This window comes from Giraffa tippelskirchi, chromosome 1, assembly GCF_054371585.1.
Source record: "Giraffa tippelskirchi isolate mGirTip1 chromosome 1, T2T-mGirTip1v1.2.pri, whole genome shotgun sequence".
Lineage (NCBI taxonomy): Eukaryota > Metazoa > Chordata > Mammalia > Artiodactyla > Giraffidae > Giraffa > Giraffa tippelskirchi.
In genome coordinates this window covers 103,751,275-103,767,985 of record NC_137275.1, presented here as the reverse complement: position 1 = coordinate 103,767,985, position 16,711 = coordinate 103,751,275, and the positions used below count along the sequence as shown (strand labels likewise).

The 16,711-nt window shown below is 40.1% G+C and overlaps 2 protein-coding genes across 13 annotated transcripts in view; both read right to left on the bottom strand.

Annotated features, from left to right (window-relative positions):
* Positions 1 to 16,711, bottom strand: part of LOC145504954 (olfactory receptor 4A47-like) — a 132,348-nt gene that overhangs the window by 72,089 nt on the left and 43,548 nt on the right. The gene's annotated exons all lie outside the window — the stretch shown is intronic.
* The window catches only part of LOC145504955 (olfactory receptor 4A47-like), a 98,203-nt gene that overhangs the window by 37,944 nt on the left and 43,548 nt on the right, over positions 1 to 16,711 (bottom strand). For 3 of the 12 annotated variants that reach the window (XM_081486552.1, XM_081486533.1, XM_081486520.1), the window contains one exon: positions 4,416 to 4,586. The exons of the other annotated variants lie outside the window; for them this stretch is intronic. The gene's annotated coding sequence lies outside the window, so the exon portion shown is untranslated. The remainder of the gene's footprint in view (positions 1 to 4,415; positions 4,587 to 16,711) is intronic. 12 annotated transcript variants of the gene reach the window in all.

Below are 16,711 nucleotides of genomic sequence, written 5' to 3'. Positions count from 1 at the left end.
AGAATATTGCTGAGTAAAAAAGAATCTTTCTGAATTATTTGACATTCGAAAAGTGTTCTTTTCTGACAGGCTTCTCTGCTTCCCACGGATGAGAAGCTTGGGGCTCCGGGTGTGATGTCTGACTTGGTGTTAGCCTCTGAGAACGTGCTGTCCCTTCTCGGGGAAGGACAGGATGCAGCCTCCTGGCGGGAGACAGTCACTCATCAGCAGGTGTGGCTGGCGTCGCTGCAGCGGGGCCCCCCGGGGGTCTCCACTCTGGAAACACTCTTGGCTCTGACCACCGTGTCCTTCCTTTGGAACTTACCCCCGCCCTCTTGCTAATTTATATGTACTAAATATCAAAACAGGGAGAGAGGCTTCCCAGGTGGCTCAGTGATAAATAATCCACCTGCCAATGCAAGAGACACAGGTTCAATCCCTGACTTGGGAAAATTCTACAGGTATTAAGGCAACTAAGCCTGTGTGCCACAGCTACTGAATCTGTGCTGTAGAGCCTGGGAGCCCGTGTGTCCTACGGCCCAGGCTCCACAGCAAGAGAAGCCACCACAATGAGAAGCCCACACACCACAACTAGAGAGCAGCCTCTGCTCGCCACAATGAGAGGAAAACACCGCAGCAATGAAGACCCAGCACAGCCAAAGAGAAAATAAATAAAAACTGGGGAAATCAGAGTGCTTATGAGAAAATATTGTTATTTAACTAATTTGTTTTTAGAAAACAATGCAGAGAGAGTATTATCTGAAGCTCCACTTAGAACTTACTTTTCTAATTTTTGTAATCACCAGAGAAAGTGAGTAAGAAGGGGAAAAGAAATGACTCTGGGGAGGCGGCTTCTCAGGGTAAGTGTTATGATGCTCTCCATTCACGTGATGGAGACCAAGACTTTGTTATGGTAACTAACGCTACCTGGATTCTACCAGGAGGACTGGCATCAAAGCTTGCAATATGCGCATGGATACGTGCTAAGCTGCTTCAGTCTTATCTGACTCTTTGCAATCCCATGGACTGTAGTCCACCAGGCTCCTCTGTTGATGGGATTTCCAGACACGAACACTTGAGCGGGGTGCCATTTCCTTCTCCAGGGGATCCTCCCAACCCAAGGATCAAACCTGCATCTCTTTCCTCTCCTGCACTGGCAGGCAGATTCTTTACCACTAGCACCTCCTTGGAAACACCAAAGCTTGTGATGGTTCCACTTTACTAAACTGCCTTTTATAAAAGAACATTTCTGTTCTTTTATGCATGTTACGCACGCTGGAGAAATTCTGAATTTTAAAAATACTTTTTGGCTTAGAGGACCCTTTAAGAATCTGTTCATGAACATGAATTTTCTAATAAAAAATGCCTCCCTCCTTGAATGTGACCCTAGGCACGTGCACACACTCACACTCAGAGGAAACCTTGTATGTAGTCTCAGTCTGGATACTGGTATATTCCAGGCTAAAAAAAATCCAGTTCATAAAAAGTGACTGCACAGGTTTCAAAGAACTACTGCTCTAGGGAAGGAGTCGTCAATATTTAAAACCCATCAGTGTGTTTTCTCGAGACGTTTCCTTGTTCTTGGTGACACGATATGCAGTCTGGGGACAGAGAAGGAACACACAGTGTATCCAGTTGACAGCACACCCCTTGGGACGCAGTGTTCCTGGTCTCTGAAGGTACTAGGACTCCAGACACATATCCGATTGCCTACCGACATTTCCACTTGGATGTGTAGTGAATGGACATCTCAAATTTAAGATGCCTGCAACCAATGCCTCAAACTTGGGGCTTCCCCACTTTCCCCAGTCCCAGTAAAGATGGCAACATCTTGCTAACCACGTGAGGTAGCAGGTGAGGACACAGACACGTACAAAACCTGGGCCCCGGGGACAGGGGGAGAGAAGAACACTGAGCTCCCTGCTTCTTCCTTCTTGATTCTCTCCTTTGTTTACATTCAAGTGAACTGTGATTTCATTGCTTTGTTGATTGAAAAATAAGTATTTATTCATCAAATCAGCTAATGGTTCTTGAATGTCTAGCATGTGCTAACAAACTGCTTTCAGTACACAGGATGGGGATATTATGAAGAAATAGCAAATAACAGATCACATTGATCAAGGGCTTATGGTATGTTTGCAGTGTCTAGCTACACTACAGCTATGGCCACGTTTAGTTTTTACTAGAACCCTATGAGGAAGCACACTGCTATTATCCTGATTTTACACATACGAGAAATAACTCTTCAAATGTGTTGGCTGGAGTGGTACAGTGACAAAGGGAAACCCGAGATGTGCAGCTAGTCCCATTTCTAGAGCTCGGATTCCGAATTATTATGCAATAGGCTTTTTGAACAAGGAGACAGAGCACCACAATATTTTTAATTAGTGTATAATACAGTAGGTCATAGCTGTGTAGTTTTCTCTAAAATTATGGCTTTAGTTTTCCAACTATGAAAAAATAAGATATATAAATTCTGTATGTGTTACAATGTACACTAAGTAAAATCACCTGTATGTGTCTTTGGGGCAATTTTGTTTAAGCTCTAATTTGCTTAAACTCTTTGCCAAATTAAATTTTATTAAAAAATACAATGGGTTGTTTGGATTATGAAGTTTTCAAAAGTACAGAAAATAGTATGACCTCCATCTTTATACCACCCTCAATAATCAACATATAACACGACTGTAATGCTCATTCATAGACTGAGTCCAAATGGTGATGAATAAAATAACTACTATTAGGGAAGTGGCTATAGTCAATGGAGTAGGAAACAATTTTGCAGAAAATAAAATCCTCAATTAAAAAAAAAAAAGGTTATTATTAAGGAGAGACCGAACAGAGTACTTATGCTGCATTTTTAACATTCTGAGTCTGGCATCTGTCAGACAAAATAAAGATCTACTGATGGCTGTACCTTCTCTCACTATGAAAATATAATTTAAAGTTCTTTTAAAAACCTGAGAAATTTTTAATGACAGAGACAACACAAAATCAAACAGTAAACCAAAACGCAGTACTTTATGAATGTTTCATTGTCATGAAGGATGTCTCTCAAAACAGCAAATTTTCACTGATTTTTGTTACCATTTGTACATTTAGAAGCTGGTTTTCAAACTCAGAGACAAACAGCATGGGGCTGGGAATGTAAATTGGTGCAGCTACTAGGGAAAATAGAACATGAAAGTGAAGTTGCTCGCTCAGTCATGTCTGACTCTGCAACCCCATGGAGTGTAGCCCGCCAGGCTCTTCTGTCCATGGCATTCTCCAGGCAAGAATACTGCAGTGGGTTGCCATTCCCTTCTCCAGAGATCTTCCCAACACAGAGATAGAACCCAGGTCTCCTGAATTGTAGGTGGATTGTTTACCATATGAGCCACCAGGGAATCCAGCAAAACAGGATGACGTTCCTCAAAAAACTAAAAATAGAGCTACCATATAATCCAGCAATCCCACTCCTGGGCTTATACCCAGACAAAACTAAATGGCAAAAAAAATATATGCACCCTAATGTTCACTGCAGCACTATGTGCAATATCCAATACATGGAAACAATCTAAATGTCGGATCAACAGAAGAATGAATAAAGAAGTTGTGGTACATATATACAATGGAATACTACTCAGCCTTAAAAAGAATGAAATAATGCCATTTGCAGTAACATGGATGGACCTAGAGATAATCACACTAAGTGTAGTAAGTCAGACAGAAAAAGACAAATATCATATGATATCACTTATATATGGAATCTAAAAAAAACTGAAAAAAAAAATAAACTTCTTTAAAAAAATAGAAACAGACTCACAGGCTTAGAGAACAAACTGATGGTTACCGAGGAGAAGAGTGGGGGAGGTATAGTTCAGGAGTTTGGGATCCACATGTACACACTGCTGTATTTAACATGGATAACCAATAAGGACCTGCTGTACAGAACAGGGAAGTCTGCTCAATATTACATAACAACCTAAATAGGAAAAGAATTTGAAAAAGAATGATTCACGTATATGCATAACTGAATCACTTTGCTGTATACCTGAAACTAACACAACGTTGTTAATCAACTCTACTCCAATATAAAATAAAAATTAAAAGAAAGAAATCCACTGTCAATCTTTCATTAGATATTTAATGTGAGAAAATTATTTCCATACTCTAAATATGCTTTGACAGGTGATGTGATAATACCACAAACTGCTGCTGCTGCTACTGCTAAGTCGCTTCAGTCGTGTCCGACTCTGTGCGACCCCATAGACGGCAGCCCACCAGGCTCCACCGTCCCTAGGATTCTCCAGGCAAGAATACTGGAGTGGGTAATACCACAAACAGATAGGGATAAATAAATATCCTGTATCTCATAGGATTATTCTGAGAATTAAAAGAGATTATTTAGAAAAGGAACTAGCAAAAACAATTGTTACTATTACTAAATTGATTACCTCTTCTGAGACTATCTCTGATGCTGCTGCTGCTGCTAAGTCACTTCAGTCATGTCCGACTCTGTGCGACCCCATGGACTGCAGCCTACCAGGCTCCTCTGTCCATGGGATTGTTCAGGCAAGAGTACTGGAGTGGGTTGCCATTGCCTTCTCCCACTATCTCTGATAAATCTTATAAAAAAAAGATGGAAAGAATGTTGCATTAAGTCATTTTGATAAATAAAATAAAAAGTCAGGACAAAACAAGAGAATTGTTTTGTAAATTGTTCCTGTAAATTACCTCTTAAAATTTTTTTTGTTTCTTTCTGTGCTTTGCATAACATATGCGTAACTTCTGAGGTTATCAGATTCTTGCCCTGGTAGAAACATAATATCGATCCCCATCCTCTGGGTGAGTATGATTAAGAAGTTATAAAGGAGTGTTTGAGGTCATCAGGATTCCTTTGAAACTATCAGGAAACATGGGGGCAATGCTTTTCCAAGAATAATTTCTACTCTCATGAGAGGCATCCAGAAAACCCTGTTTGAACACCAGCGTTAGCACCGTATCGAAGACAGAGAATTAAGACAGATAACTCAATGAAAGAAGTTTAAGAAATCAAAACATAAACATTCAGTTTCTTGCAGTGAGGGGAAAAATGTACATTACTTTGAAATCTTCACTTCATGGCAGTTAATACTATTAGTTAGAGATCAACGAGTCATAGGATCGGAATCAGTGTGGTCCAATGTTTCGCTCCGAATTATAGTCAAGGACCATAGGTTAAGTAGAGGTCTGAATCCTCAACTGTCATTTCACAAATGTATGCCATAGGTCAAAATTAGGATTTAAATAAATCTGTCTTATATAATTAAGCAGGTGTACACTACTTAGAGTATCTATTAATTTCACTTCTCAACTTCCAATTCTTTTACTCTCTAAGTTCAAACAGGGGTCAAAGTAGCAAGTGGATGGATCTGTTATATCTGTTTTCGGAAGCTGATGTGCGTCACTCTCAGCAGATTAAACCTAGTAGTTGAGGTAATGTATTTCCTCCTTAAACAACACAAGTCTTTAATGAGCAGATAAAAAATTCCATTTTTCAGTGAAGTAGTCTAGGTTGCTTAAAAGTAAAGCAATAATTGCTTATAAAGAGTAGGGTAGGAGAAATTCTTTATCAGATTGAGATTTGCTAAAATTGGAGTCCATTCAATTTGTAATTTTTAAAAGCCAGAAAATTACCTTGTTGGGGATATTTAATATAAAGGAAACAACGAGAGCGTAGTGCCTCTGTTGAATGTGCCATTTTACTGGGCTGTAAATAAAATCCCTGGTGAGTTGTGAAGTCTAAAGGGCTTTCTAGAATTTAAGGCCGGCATCTAGACAGGAAAAAGGCTGTTGATGAAACTTCTTCTCCTTCCTCATGTTTCTGGATGTCCTTAAAATAGACTTCCATCATCACAAATAAATAGGGGCTTCCCTGATAACTCAGTTGGTAAAGAATCCGCCTGCAATGCAGGAGACCCCAGTTCGATTCCTGGGTCGGGAAGATCCGCTGGAGAAGGGATAGGCTACCCACTCCAGTATTCTTGGGCTTCCCTGGTGGCTCTACCGGTAAAGAGTCTGCCTGCAATGCAGGAGACCTGAGTTCAATCCCTGGCTTGGGAAGACTCCCCTAGAGAAGGGAAAGGCTACCCGCTGCAGTCCATGGGGTCACAAAGAGTCAGATACCACTGAGAGACTTTCACTTCACTGCATCGCAAGTGAGTTTTACCTATCATCCATTTTGACCTAATGACATTTTCAGAACACTATATTCAAAAACTATGGAAGATGTATTTTTTCCAAGAACACATGGCACATTCATCCAAATAGGCCATTTTGGGGGGTCATAAAACAAGCCCCAACATTTTTAAATAACTGAAATTATACAGGAATAATTTATCTGACTACAATGGAATTACATTAGATACCAACAGTGATAACATATCTAGAAAAAAACAAGTATTTATAAATTAAAATAGCACACTTCTAGCTAATCCCTTGTCAAAGAAGAATGATGAGGTATTTTACAAAATACGTCTAATTAAATGGGGAAGAAAAAACCAGTAGATGCAAATTCGTGATGTGCTGCTAAAGCAATGATTAAAAATAAATTTTAAATGTTCAAAATGATAAAGAAGAAAGGTCTTGACTTGCGGTTCCAATTTAATAAGGGAGGGGAAAAAACATAAAGAAATTCCAAGAGAAGAAATAACAAATGTAAGTAGAAATTAACGAATTTATTTTAGAAAACAGACAAACATTTGAGAAAGTAACAAAACCAGGGCTTCCCTGATGGCTTAGTGGTAAAGAATCCGCCTGCCAATGCAGAAGACAGGGGTTCAATCCCTGGGTCGGGAAGATCCCACATGCCAGGGAGCCACAATTACTGAGCCCACATGCTGCAACTACGGAAGCTCATGAGCCCTAGAGCCTGTGCTCTGCAACAAGAGAAGCCGCTGCAATGAGAGGCCTGAGCACCGCAGCTAGAGTGGCCCCCACTCCCCAGAAAAACCTGCTCAACAGTGAAGACCCAGCACAACGACAACAAAAAAAGCTAAAGCTGGGTCCTTGAAAACATCAACAAAACTAATAAACCACTAGATAAATTAATCAATAAGATGGGACAGAAGTCATAAATTAGCAATATAAAGAATTTATAGAATATTTAATATTATATAAAGAATATACATTTACTAGGTCAGTAAAATACTGATACCGAAATAGCCTGACAGACATTATAAAAGAAAGAAAATTACACATCAGTATCCTTCATGAATGAATATAGGCACACACAAAATATTAGGTAATCAAATCCACTTATATATCTTTTAAAAAATATGGCCAAGTAGAATTTTCCCAGGAAAAAAAGGTTGAATTAATACTCCAAAATCAGTCAATGTAAAACACTTAATTAAAAAAATAAGAGGAAAAGCATATAACAATGCACATAGAAAAAGCACTTGAAAAAACTTAACACCTATTTATGATAAAAAACCCTCAGGAAACTAGTAATAAAGGGGATTTACTCAATCTTGATAAAGGTATCTACAAAATAACTACAGATAACACAATATCAAATGGTGAAATAACACTTTCCCTTTAAGATCAAGAAGAGAGTGAAGATGCTTATTCACTCTACTTCAACCCTTACAGAAGGAATCAGCCAATTTAATAATACAAGGGAAAACACATAAAATTGAAGAAGAAATAAGATCATATTTATTCACTAAAGACATGTAGAAAAGCTTAAGAAATGTACAAATGAATGACTAAAATTAATGAGTTAGTTTAGCAAGATTGTAGGATAATAGGTCAATATGCAAAAATCGATTATATTTCTATACACTAGCAGCAAAAGATGAAGAAATTAAAAGTTCAGTGGATAATTTTTTAAAATGAAATATCTATAAATATATTTAATAAAAGATGCGCAAGACCTCCACACTTAAAACTACAAACAACTGGTGACAGAAACTAGAGAGGATCTAAATAAACGGAGATACATACCATGTTCATTCACTAAAAGACTCTGCAGCTATAATGAGTATAATTCCATCAAGCTTTTTTAAAAAAACAGAAATTCAGAAGCTGACTGTAAAATTTACGTGGAGGTGCATAGCACCTAGAATAGTCAAAGCCGAACAAAGAACAAACAATCTTCCCTGGGCATGGCAACCCTCTCCAATATTCTTGTCTGGGAAATCCCATAGACAGAGGAGCTGGCAGGCTACAGTCCACGGGGTCACAAAGAGTCGGACACAACTGATCAACTAAGTACGGCACAGAACAAAGTTGATTTCAAGACTTACTATAAAGTTATACTGATTAGGACATTGTGATACTGGCAACAAAGTTAAGTCCATTTTTGAAACAGAGTAGACAGCCCAGAAGTAAACTGACATATACAGTCATTTGATTTTTTACCAAAACAACAACAACAAAGTAATCCACTGAAGGAAAAAGAAATCTTCTTAACAGTTGATACTGGAATAACTGGACCTCAAACTCTAACTCAAACCACACACACACAAAACTTAATTCAAAATATATCATAGACTCAAGTTCAAAAGTTGAAACTATATACTCCTAGAACTAAATATAGGAGACTATATGATTAAGAGGCTTTTTTTTTTTAAGTGGTACAGGAACAACAACTATTAAAGTATGATGAATTAGATTTCATCAGAAAAAGCTGTCTGGTCATCTGAAGAGAGCGTTAAGAAAATTAAGTGCCAAGCCACAGACTGGGAGAACATATTGCCATAACATAAAGGATTGCTTGTTTTATTGCATTTTACTTTATTGTGTTTCATAGATATTGCACATTTTACAAAATTGAATGTTTTGGCAACCTTACATTGAGCAATTATATCAGTACCATTTTTTCCAGCAAAATTTGCTCATTCTATATCTCTGTGTCACATTTTGGTAATTCTCACAATATTTCAAACTTTCATTATTATTCAATTTATTATGGTGATCTATAAACAAAGATCTTTGATGTTGTAATTGTTTAGTGGAACCATGTTTAGTAAACCGTTGTTTACTGCACCCATAAAAGACTGTGGCCTTAATAAACATGTCAGTACTGATTTCTCCACCTGATGGAAAAGTACAAGACTAAGGCTGTTTTCATGTCTGCTAACACAATACCCATTCTTCAGCCCATGGATCAAGGAGTCATTTCTACTTTCACATCTTTTTTTTTTTTTTTTAAGAAATACATTCTGTAGGGCTACAGCTGCCACAGATAGTGATTCTTCTGATGGACCTGGGAAAAGTAGTCTGTAAGCTTTCTGGAAAGGCTTCACTGTTCTAGATGCCATTAAGAACACTTGTGACTCAGAGGAAGTGGTCCCGATATCAACATTAACAGGAGTTAATGGAGAAGGTGATTCCAACCCTCATGGGTCACTTTGACAGGTTCAGCCCTTCAGTGGAAGAAGTAACAGCAGATGTGGTGGAAATAGCAAGAGGGGGGGACACATGTGCACCCGTGGCTGATTCATGTTGATCTATGGCGGAAAACCACAAAAATATTCTAAAGTAATTAGCCTCCAATTAAAATAAATACATTAATTTTTTAAAATAAAGAAAAATAACCCCCCCCCCCAAAAAATGTAAAAAAAAATGAAAGAAACAGCAAGAGAACTAAAATGAGAAGTGGAGCTGAGGATGTGATTATTTGCTGCAATATGATCATAAAACTCTAACAGAGGAGTTGCTTCTTATGGATAAGCAAAGAGAATGGCTTCTTGAGATGGAATCTATTCCTGGTGGAGATGCTGTGAAGACTGTTGAAAAGGAAGCAAAGGATTTAGAACATGTCTTAAACTTAGGTGATAAAGCAGAGGCAGGGTTTTAGAGGACAGACTCCAACTTTGAAAGAAGTTCTCCTGTGAGTTAGATCACATGGCTTCTCAAGCTACAGAGAAATTGTTCATGAAAGGAAGAGTCAATTCAATGCTACAAACTTCAGTGTTGTCTTATTTCAAGAAATTTCCACAGCCACCCCACCCTTCAGTAACTACCACCCTGATCAGTCAGCAGCCACCGAGGCCACACTCCTCCACCAGCAAAAAGATTATGACTCACTGAAGGCCCAGATGGTGGTTAGCATTTTAATCAACAAAGTATTTATAATTAAGGTATGAACAATGTTTACTTAACTTATACGCAGAGCACGTCATGCAACATGCCAGGCTGGATGAAGCACAGGCTGGAATCAAGATTGCTAGGAGAAATACCAATAACCTCAGATATGCAAATGACACAATCCTTATGGCAGAAAGCAAAGAGGAACTAAAGAGCCTCTTGATGAAAGTGAAAGAGGAGAGTGAAAAAGTTGGCTTAAAACTCAACATTCAGAAAACTAAGATCATGGCATCCAGTCCCATCACTTCATGGCAAATAGATAGGGAAACAATGGAAACAGTGACAGACTTTCTTTTCTTGGGCTCCAAAATCACTGCACATTGTGACTGCAGCCATGAAATTAAAGGACGCTTGCTCCTTGGAAGAAAAGCTATTACAAACCTAGACAGCATGTTAAAAAACAGAGACATTACTTTGCCAACAAAGGTCCATCTAGTCAAAGCTATGGTTTTTCCAATAGTCATGTACGGATGTGAGAGTTGGACCATAAAGAAGGCTGAGCACCGAAGAATTGATGCTTTTGAACTGTGGTGTTGGAGAAGACTTTTGAGAGTCCCTTGGACTGCAAGGAGATCCAACCAGTCCATCCTAAATGAAATCAATCCTGAATATTCACTGGAAGGACTGATGCTGAAGCTGAAGCTCCAATACTTTGGCCACCTGATGCTAAGAGCTGACTCATTAGAAAAAACTCTGATGCTGGGAAAGACTGCAGGCAGAAGGAGAAGGGGACAACAGAGGATGAGATGGTTGGATGGCATCACCAACTCAATGGACATGAGTTTGAGAAAGCTCTGGGTGATGGTGAAAGAGAAGGAAGCCTGGCCTGCTGCAGTCCATGGGGTGAAGTGAAGTGAAGTGAAAGTCGCTTAGTCGTGTCCGACTCTATACAGTCCATGGAATTCTCCAGGTCAGAATACTAGAGTGGGTAGCCTTTCCCTTCTCCAGGGGATCTTCCCAACCCAGGGATCAAACCCAGGTCTCCCGCATTGCAGGCGGATTCTTCACCAGCTGAGCCACAAGGGAAGCCCGCGGTCCATCAGGTAGCAAAGAGTTGAACATAACTGAGCAACTGAACAACAGCAATGAGCATTGCTTTCCTAGGCATAATGCTATTCTATTACACACTTAACAGACTGTAGTATAGTATAGCGCAAGCATAACTTCTGTGCACTGAGAAACCAAGACATTCTTGTACTTATTCATTATGATATTCACTTTATTGCAGTGATCTGGAAATGAACCCACAGTATCTTTCAGGTTTGCCTGTGACTAGGAATTGTAGCCAGAATATATTAAGAACTTCTACAACTCAATAATAAAAATATAAAGAATCCAATTGAAAATAGTTAAAAGATTTGAGCAGACACTTCACAACATATATGGATGGACAACCAGCACTTGGAAAAAAGCATGTAGGTAAATTCTGATGATAAAATTAAAACCACAATGACATAACACTACACTACACATCCACTAGAATGACTAGACTGAAAATACAAGCATTTACAAGTATGAAGAACACCAGAACTCTCACTCACTGTTGGATGGAGTGCAGAGTGGTACAGCCTCTGGGAAAAGATTTGACAGTGCTTTTTTTTTTTAATAAAACTAAATATACATCCACTTTGTGACATGGTAATTATAAACACAGATACATGAACAAGGAAAATGAAAATACATGCCTCAATTCTTGAATGCAATTAGGCACAGTAGCTCTACTGGTACCAGGGAAAGTAGAGAAAGAGCTCAAGTGTCCTTCAACAGCAGAATGGATGAGAAACTGTGGTACACGTGTATTGTACACTACCACTCGGCACTGATTAAAGGAACACAGTGCCGATGCACGTGACAAAATGAACGAGACTCAGAGACATTACACTGGGTGAAGGAAGCTTTACACAATGAGCTCATGCTGTAAAGATCCACCTATTAAAAGTTCTAAAAGAACAGGCAAAACTAACAGATCTAAATGGTGGTTGTTTCTGGGGACGAGTGAGGAGAGACTGAGCAGGGGATTAAAAGAAAATGTTGGGACTTCCCTGGTGGTCCAGTGTTTAAGACTTCATGCTTCCAATGCAAGAGGCATGGGTTCAGTCCCTAGTCAAGGAACAAAGCTGCTGCATGCTGCCTGACAAAAAAGAAGAGAATCAACAGTCTATTGGTATTGCTGGAAATTTAAAAAAGAAAAAACAGAGAACATGCTGCTGTGATGGTCATGTTTCTCTGCTTGGTAAGAGTTTGGGCTATGCAAGTGTGCATCTGTCAAAACTCATCAAAATAGTATAGCTAAGATTTGAGCATCTCATTTCATGTAAATCTTACCTCAAAAAATAAATCTCCTAGAAATACTGAACTCTAGTTAAAGACCTACATGGTGAAATGTTTAAAAGTATGATACAAGAAGGCAGAGTAGAAGGACGGGCACTCCTCTTCTCCTGCAAGAACTCCAAAATTACAACTCGCTGTTGAACAACCATCAATAGGAGAGTGTTGGAGCCCACCAAAAAAAGATACCTCACATCCAAGGGCTAAGGAGAAGCCCCAGCAAGATGGTAGCAGGGGCGAAATAGTGTTTAGAATCAAACCCCATACCCGCCAGAGATGCTGGGACAGCTCTAACAAAACCTTGTGTTCACCAGGACGCAGAGACCCCACAGAGAGAGCGCCAGACCTGCCTTTTAGTGTTTGAGTGTCTCCTCTGGAATTAAGGGAAAGCAATGGCCTGCCACTGGGGTAGGGGCTCTGGGTGTAGCAACCTGGGTCACACAGCCTGTAGCATAAGCCTTCTTGGAGGAGGTTGCCATTAACCCCACCACAGAGCTGCGGAGTAGACGACCCACAAACTGCAGAACAATTATACCAAAGAAATTCTTGCACTGTTAAGAAAGTTCTAGGACCCACAACAGATTTCCCAACCTCGGGGTCTGGCAAAGGGACTGAGAACTCCCAGAGAATTTGACTTTGGAGGCCAGTGGGATGTGATTACAGAACTTACACAGGATGGGGAAACAGACACTCGGAGGGCATAAACAAAACCTAGCACCCACCAGGGCCCAGGAGACAGGAGCAGTGTGCCCACAGGAGACCGAGCCGGACCTGCCTGTGAGTGTCCAGGGGTCTCCGGCAGAGGGGTGGGTCAGCAGTGGCCTGCTGCACGGTCCGCGGCACTGAGTGCAGAAGTGCGTGCATGAGACCTTTTGAAGGACGTCGCCATTATCTTCATTAACCCCACCATAGTTTGGTCCAGGTCAAACAAGAGGGAGGCAACACAGCCCCGTCCATCAGCAGAAAATTAAAGATTTACTGAGCATGGCCCTACCCATCCCAACAAAACCCAGTTTCCCCCAGAGTCACTCTCTCCCATCAGGAAGCTTCCATAAGCCTCTTATCCCTGTCCCTCAGAGGGCAGAGAGAATGAAAACCACAATCATAGAAAACTAATCAAAATGATCACATGGACCACAGCCTTCTCTAGCTCAATGAAACTATCAGATATGCCATGTAAGGCCACCCAAGACGGACGGGTCATGGTGGAAAGTTCTGACAAAACATGGGCCACTGGAGAAGGGAATGACAAACCACTTCAGTACTTTTGCCTTGGGAACACCATGAACAGCATGAAAGGCAAAAAGATACGACACTGAAAGATGAACTCTCCAGGTCGGTAGGTGCCCAATATGCTACTGGAGATCAGTGGAGAAATAACTCCAGAAAGAATGAAGAGACAGAGCCAAAGCAAAAACAACACCCAGCTGTGGATGTGACGGGTGGTGGAAGTAAAATCTGATGCTGTAAAGAACAATATTGCATAGGAACATGGTATGTTAAGCCCATGAATCAAGGTAAATTAGAAGTGGTCAAACAGGAGAGGGCAAGAGTGAACACTGACATTTTAGGAATCAGTGAACTAAAATGGACTGGAATGGGTGAATTTAATTCAGATGACCATTATATCTACTACTGTGATATAGCAGTAGAAGAAATGCACTAGCCCTCATAGTCAACAAGAGAGTCTGAAATGCAGTACTTGGGTGCAATTTCAAAAACAACAGAATGATCTCTGTTCATTTTCAAGGCAAACCATTCACTATCACAGTAATCCAAGTCTATGCTCCAACCAGTAATGCAGAAGAAGCTGAAATTGAACAGTTCTATGAAGACCTACGAGACCTTCTAGAACTAACACCAAAAAAGATGCCCTTTTCATCATAGGGGACTGGAATGCAAAAGTAGGAAGCCAAGAGATACCTGGAGTAACAGGCAAATTTGCCCTTGGAGTACAGAATGAAGCAGGGCAAAGGCTAATAAGAGTTTTGCCAAGAGAACACACTGGTCATAGCAAACACCCTCCTCCAACAACACAAGAGAAGACTCTACACATGGACATCACCAGATGGTCAACACCAAAATCAGATTGATTATATTCTTTTCAGCCAAAGATGGAGAAACTCTATACAGTCAGCAAAAACAAGACAGGCAGCTGACTGTGGCGAAGATCATGAACTCCTTCTTGCCAAATTCAGACTTCAATTGAAGAAAGTAGGCAAAACCACTAGACCATTCAAGTACGACCTAAATCAAATCCCTTACGATTTTACAGTGGAAGTCACGAATAGATTGAAGGGATTAGATCTGATAGAGTGCCTGAAGAACCATGGATAGAGTTTCGTGAAATTGTACAGGAGACAGCAATCAAGATCATCCCCAAGAAAAAGAAATGCAAAAAGGCAAAATGGTTGTCTGACAAGACCTTACAAATAGCTGAGAAAAGAAGAGAAGCTAAAGGCAAAGGAGAAAAGGAAAGATATACTCATTTGAATGCAGAGTTCCAAAGAATAGCAAGGAGAGTTAAGAAAGCCTTCCTCAGTGATCAATGCAAAGAAATAAAGGAAAACAACATAATGAGAAAGACTAGAGATCTCTTCAAGAAAACTAGAGATGCCAAGGGAACATTTCATGTAAAGATGGGCACAATAAAGGATAGAAATGGTATGGACCTAACAGAAGCAGAAGATATTAAGAAGAGGTAGCAAGAATACACAGGAAAAACTGCACAAAAAAGATCTTCATGACCCAGATAATTATGATGGTGTGATCACTCACCTAGAGCCAGACATCCTGGAATGGAAAGTCAAGTGGGCCTTAGGAAGCATCACTATGAATAAAGCTAGTGGAGGTGATGGAATTCCAGCTGAGCTATTTCAAATCCTAAAAGATGATGTTGTGACAGTGCTGCACTCAACATGCCAGGAAATTTGGAAAACTCAGCAGTGGCCACAGGATTGGAAAAGGTCAGTTTTCATTCTAATCCCCAAAAAAGGCAATGCCAAAGAATGTTCAAACTACTGCACAATTGCACTCATCTCACACACTAGCAAAGTAATGCTCAAAATTCTCCAAGCCAGGTTTCAATAGTACATGAACTGTGAACTTTCAGATGTTCAAGCTGGATTTAGACAAGGCAGAGGAACCAGAGATCAAATTGCCAACATCCATTGGATCATCGCAAAAGCAAGAGACTTCCAGAAAAACACCTATTTCTGCTTTATTGACTCCATCAAAGCCTTTGACTGTGTGGATCACCACAAACTGTGGAAAATTCTTAAAGAGATGGAAATACCAGGCCACCTGACCTGCCTCCTTAGAAATCTGTATGCAGGTCAAGAAGCAACAGTTATAATTGGACATAGGACTGCTTTCAAATTGGGAAAAGAGTACATCAAGGCTGTATATCGTCACCCTACTGATTTAACTCATATGTAGAGTACATCATGCTAAATGCTGGCTGGATGAAGCTCAAGCTGGAATCAAGATTGATGGGAGAAAAATTAATAACTTCAGATATGCAGACGACACCACCCTTATGGCAGAAAGCGAAGAGGATCTAAAGAGCCTCTTGATGAAAGTGAAAGAAGAGAGTGAAAAAGTTGGCTTAAAACTCAACATTCAGAAAACTAAGATCCTGGCATCCGGTCCCATCATTTCATGGCAAATAAATGGAGAAACAATGGAAACAGTGACAGACTTTCTTTTCTTTGGCTCCAAAATCACTGCTAATAGTGACTGCAGCCATGAAATTAAAAGATGCCTACTCCTTGGAAGAAAAGCTATGACCAACCTAGACAGCATATTAAAAAGCAGAGACATTAATTTGCCAACAAAGGTCTGTCTAGTCAAAGCTATCGTTTTTCCAGTAGTCATGTATGAATGTGAGAGTTGGACCATAAAGAAAGCTGAGCACCTAAGAACTGATGCTTTTGAACTGTGGTGTTGGAGAAGACTGTTGAGAGTCGCTTGCACTTCAAGGAGATCAAACCAGTCAACCCTGAAGGAAATCTATCCTGAACATTCATTGGAAGGACTGATGCTGAAGCTAAAACTGGAATATTTTGGCCACCTGATGGGAAGAACTGACTCATTGATAAAGACCCTGATGCTGGGAAAGTTTGAAGGCAGGAGAAGAGGATGACAGAGGATGAGATGGTTTGATGGCATCACCAACTCTATGGATATGAGTCTGAGCAAGTTCCAGGAGTTGGTGATGGACAGGGAAGCCTGGCATGCTGTAGTCCATGGGGTCACAGAGTCAGACACAACTGAGTGACTGAACTGA